The sequence below is a fragment of the Uloborus diversus genome, chromosome 4 (assembly GCF_026930045.1).
Source record: "Uloborus diversus isolate 005 chromosome 4, Udiv.v.3.1, whole genome shotgun sequence".
Taxonomy (NCBI): Eukaryota; Metazoa; Arthropoda; class Arachnida; order Araneae; family Uloboridae; genus Uloborus; species Uloborus diversus.
The window spans coordinates 52,996,604-53,002,603 of NC_072734.1; positions in this window are offsets into that span (position 1 = coordinate 52,996,604).

Sequence of the window (6,000 nt, forward strand, 5' to 3'; positions counted from 1 at the left end):
AAGTAGTGAAAACTTCTCGTAACTCGAACTATTGGTAACGCAAAGGTTTTAACCGGACCCTAAGGGATTTTGAAATTGTTGTAGTTGGCTATAATGCAATGAGGTCGTTTCCGAAATCTTAAAAGTATTTTTTTTCTGAAAGAGCATGCTAAAAACATAGGATTTGACCATTTTTTAAATAATTTGACAAAGTTTACTAATTTTAAAAATTATTTAAATTGGTGCGCAGACTCAATTTCATTTTTAACGCTTCTGTGCATGACATCACAAATGTTTGACTGCCATTCACTGTTGCCATCAGCGTAGAGCGCAATATTTAATTCGCTTCTTTACTCACGTGTACTGGCAAGGATGTGGTAGAGAGCAAGCGTAGAACGCAATATTTAATTCGCTTATGAATTATCATAACGTGGAAACGCGGTAGACAGCTAGCGTTAGCATCCAGCACGACAATGGAATGCGCGCCTAAGTTCATTATTTGTGACGTCATGAAGACCACGCCATGTTAGAAAAATCCTACATTAAAAAAAATTAATTAAAATTTAACTGTTGTTAAAATGAAAGTATTTTCTAGGTTTTTTTTTTTTTTTGCTCATTCTATCAACTTCAATGACTAAAAGTAGTACTTTTGACTGAAGAAAACAACCCCATTACTGACAACTTCTGCCATTAGATTGCATAAAAAGTACTTTGAACTAATCATGAGCAATGTCGTTCTCTTTCACGTCGCGTTCAACAGAGGATACTTTTTTTACCCGTAATTTCAACTCCTTCCTTTGAACGACCTCGTTCATTTTAAAAAGTTATTTAAATTTAAAAAGCATTCATTTAAACATTATTAAACATAAATGAGTAAAAATCATAGATTAAATAAATTATAACTAATTTCAAAACTCTGTCTGTGGACTAAGAAAATAATTGTCTCAATTCATTAACTTTTCGTCGTAAGCAAGACGGCGAAGAAAAACAAGTGATGCTGTATACTTTTTTCAAAATTGAAATACTTTCAACTAACAATATGTTTATTTGTGCAATATAGCTTAAAGGCTAAAGAGAGTAAAAATCAATGAGCGAAAGAAATGTGGCTAGAGTGCTTTTACAGTACACATTAGCACAAATTATCCATTTTCCAAACTGTTCAAAAGACCTTATTCCGCATCGAGTCATCACAATGTAATTCTATATAAGGAAAAAAGCATAAAAAATTGTGAACCCATCCTTTGTATGCACCAGACGGCAGTTTTTTTTTTATTTGCTCTCCTGAAAAGTAGCAGCAATGTGAATTATGTCAGTCTGGCTCTGAGGTACACTTTTAAGAGTTGGTTTGCACTTTTTTTTTGTAACTTTGTCTCTAACTTGTACTGATATCAAATGAATTTAGTGAATTTCTTATGATATTGACTATAGAAATCAAATTGCCACATTACAAGTCATCAATCGATTGCTTTTAAACTTGTACCTGTTTTTTTCTTCTCTTTTCAGTTTCTGAAGAAAGGCATTCATAAAATCTTTTTTTTATATTTTATTCTCTTAACTTCTTTTAAAAACTTCAAAATTGCACAGATATTTTAATATATTGAAAATGGAAAAAAAAATAACAGTATTATTTTTTTGAATTTTCTTTTGCACATGACGCAGCAAGAAATAGTAACTAGTCAATAGATTTTTCGTAAAATCCATTCGAAGTTTTACGACAAACGTTCCAAAATTATTTTTTAAAATGTTATCTTAACAATCTATACATAGAAACCTCTTCAGATACTGTGGAACTTAGAAGGTGATTGCTTCAGTTAAGGAACGCATTTCAGATACAGCGTTTCTGAACGGCGTTCAGAAGCACCGTATAAACGTTTTTGAAGGGACTGTATGAAAAAAGCGTACAAATGAAAAAACGTATACTAGGTATAGGTTAATGCGTATTAGACTCCACAGAGACAAATTTGAAGAAAGTATAATTGATAAAAACGTATAAAAGAGAAACGTATAAACGGTGCGTCACTGTATTAGAAAAAGAAAGAAAAAAAAAACAAAGATTTTGACATTTTAAGTTACACTATGATGCAACCAAAAGCACATTTGTGCATAGCAAATTGAAAAATTCATAGATACCTGTAACTTAGCTATTGGTGATGCTATAAATAGCATTTTAAGCATTTCAGATTTCGTGTCTAACTGGGGGCGACATTTTTTAAATAGAAAAAAAAAGTCAGTCATGGGACTGCCGACAGAAGAAAAAATTGAAAAATACAAAAGAAATTTAGTATGTTTGTACGTGCGCGCACGTGTGTGTGGTGTGTTTGATTTTTATTTAAAATTAATTGTAGTTTTAAAAATTAAAGTTTTATAACTTTTAGATTCAAAATATCAGAGCTACAGTCTAGTTTTTACGTTTATCAGCAATGCAAACATCAATTATATACATTTTGGTTGGTCTATTTCAGTTTATTTATAAAGCAAATATTGATGCAAATATAGGAAATACTAGAAAATAAATTCTTTGTTTGTGTTATTCAGTTTTCCATGCATAAAAATAATAAACAATACACATACTAAACTTTCCACGCCATCAATTTACTGCATTAACCCTCTTCAGCTGACTTGCCGAAAAGAGCCGATATGCCGCTAGATTGACCAATATGCCGGAAAATTCGAATTTTGAGGCATGCCAGATAATTTGTTGTTCATTTCAAAAAAAAAAAAAAAGATTTAAATTAAAAAAAAAACGTGATTTAAATAAAAAAATTCCATTTTTTTTTGTTTTTTCCAATTTATATGAATCATTCATATTTAATATCATGATTTTTCTACGCCATGATCTTTATCATTATTATTATTATCTTCAAAACTGATACTATAGGTTTATGGTAACCAAAATAGGAAATAAAAAACTTTGTTTCGATTCTGTTTAAACATCGTTTAAAGACTGCATCAGCTAAACTTTTATGCCTCGTTGTGCTAAGATTACAATTGTTGGACATAGTTAAATAAATTCTCCATTTTAAAATTAAATTAACGATTTATTTTCATAATCTGCAAAGTTGATGTTGAAATCCCCACTCAAAATCATTAGCAAACCATAAAAGCTCTTAACAATTTTATCTTGAAGTAATGCAAAAGCGTTTTTAGAATAAATCAATAAATTTTCATACAGAAATTCTCGTATCGCGCTTGAAGACTTTTCGGGTGAAATATAAACCGCAACCACAACAATTAGCTGTCCATTTTCCGAGTAGCAACGGCAAACACAATGTCTCACCGATATCAAAAACTTTGTTTTTTCTCATCTCAAAAAATACCCAGCGCCTGAAGAATTTTCCAGTTCAGAAATACTCTAGAAGGGTGAGTATCGAACTCACGATGAGCAGTTTGTTCGCTTCTTGGGACAGACGCGTTGCCGATCGTGCCACTGAGCCGTCTAATCGTAAATCTTAACGAAAAACTGGCACGTAAACAAGCAGAGAGAAGCCGCGCATCGCCCTGACTTACATAGCAGTGATTACATAGGCGCCTCGAACTTAAATTTTTGGACGGACGGAAACTCGCAACTTACCTAATGAAACTCTGAATTTTTAATGAATGAAACTCCAAATTTTGCTGAATGAAACTCCAAATTTCGCCAAATTATGATAATTTTGCCGAACAGAAACTACAAATTTTGTCGAATAAGGAAATCTTAGGAAGGTCACTGTGACCTCCTGCGACTTCCCAATGGAGCGTCCCTGGGCATTCATTCGTGTTATCCTACTATAATTTTCTCATGCTTCAAATTTTTTTTGAAATACCTGAACAAAGTTAGTTCACTGCTAATTTTTCATTGAAAAAGCTTTTTGTTTTCACTTGAAAATATTACTTGCTTTTAATATTTACTTTAATTGTAAAGAAAAATATCAGAAAAAATTCATATAATTACTTGAATAGCTTTTTGAGGAAATCATTGTTACGGCCCCCCCCCCCCCCCCCCCGGACAGTTGTCTTCAAAAATATAGATTCTCCGAAAACGTATTTTTTAAAGTTTTAAAGCAAATGAAATTGAAACGAGCTGATGTGTGCATCACATGACTTCCTTTTACTCCAATTTAATGGTAGTAGTGCCTTGAAGTAGAAACACTTTAAATATTTTTGCCCCAAGTTTGCTGCAAACTGAAGCAAAAAAAAAAAAAAAAAAAAAGTTTTATATAGATTAATTTTCCCAATATTGGACATTTTAATGTGATTCAACGGCTAACTTCACTAAATATCGCCAATAGTGGCCAAAATGAAAGCAAATTTAAAAAAAAAAAAAAAATCCGCCAAATTTTTTGTCGCCAAGTTGACGAAAATACTTGGCGACTAAAAGTTTGGTGATGTGTCGCCAAGTGTTTTCCAAATTATAACACCACTTGAGTTTGCATTGATATTAACAATGATTTTCCCCTCAAAAGGTGTAAAAGACCCCCTTAAGTACATCCGAATGTAACCAAAAGGGAGGTGCACAACAAGACCCCACTAGGAGTCTACGTAACAAGTTTCAACTTTCTAGGGCATACCGTTTTTGAGTTATGCGAGATACATACGCACATACATACGTACATACAGACGTCACGAGAAAACTCGTGTAATTAATTCTGGTATCGTCGAAATGGATATTTCCGGTGTCTTTACGTTCTTAGACGTGTGGTCGGATAGAAAAAAAAAAAAAAAACCTCAACATTCATTCGAGGGCGAGCAAAATGGAAATTAAGGCCTATTTTTTGGTCAATTTTTTTTCGTGAATACAATACTTCCTTTACTTCGTAAAAGGATGTGAAAATGCTTTCTGTTCACATAAGCATTGAAAAATGTTACTTAATTTTCACATTGACTTCAGTTCTTAGAGGAAAGCATTAGGCATTTAAAAGGAAAAAAAAATCAGATATAGTTATATTAATATTTACTAGTTATTATGAAAAATCCCTGTTGGGGGCGACAATTTTCTTCTCAATGATAATTTCTTGGCAAACACATTTTGATGCAACACTGAGTTGGTCCTTAGCGACACGAAACTTTTAAAAGAAATTGTAAAACTTACTGGAGTTATATATTTTAAAATTCTCAACTATGAAGTAGATTAAAACTTCCGGTTGCGGAAGACAACTTCCGGGTTCGGTTTTGCCTTGTGACTGGTCAAATATACAGCTATAGCTAATATTTTTCATAACTCGTTATTTTTTTTTTTTCTGATAGCAGTATATAGCACGAATCAAACGCTTGCACAAAAAAAAAAAAAAAAAAAAAGGAAAGAAAAAAAAAAAAAGAATTAATTTGAATTCTGAAATTTTGAATTCAAATTATGTTTTTCGCAATCACGAACTGAGACAGGACCCTACTCATTGGAGTTATTGTTTCTAGAAACAGCTCCTGTTCCCCCCTCCAAGCCTGCCTCTCCTCCTGGGCGGTTACGTGTGTATAGTTGTGTGTGTAAGTGTGTAGTCTTGTGTGTGTGTGCGTAAAACTGTGTGTGTGCACGTAGGCGTGTGTGTGTATGTGTGTAGGCTTGTGTGTGTGTGCGTAAAACTGTGTGTGTGCACGTAGGCGTGTGTGTGTATGTGTGTGAGTGTGTGAGCGTGCGTGTGTGTAGGACATGAACGCCTCCGAGCAGGAGAAGCGGATAGCTCAGGAGCGGAGCAGCCGCGCCGCGCCGCCTGCAGAGGACGGTGGGCGGTGTTGCTCGCTGGTCCAAGTTGAAAAAGGCACGGACGCCAAAAACAGTCAAATGAGAACAATAAGCAATCGTGATTGCTCAAAAAAAAACCCCTACTTCCAGTCCCTGGCATTTGTTTGAATTTAGATGCCTTGAATTCTCAAATTATGTTTTTCGCAATCATGAATTGCGATAGGACCTTACTCGTTGCGATTCTTGTTTCTACAATTGAATGGAATTGGAAAAGAAATTCGTACTTGTGATTTTATATATAAGGTAATGCGAGGCATATCCATATTATAAGAAAACTATAATCAGGATACGGTAAAAACGATATAGTT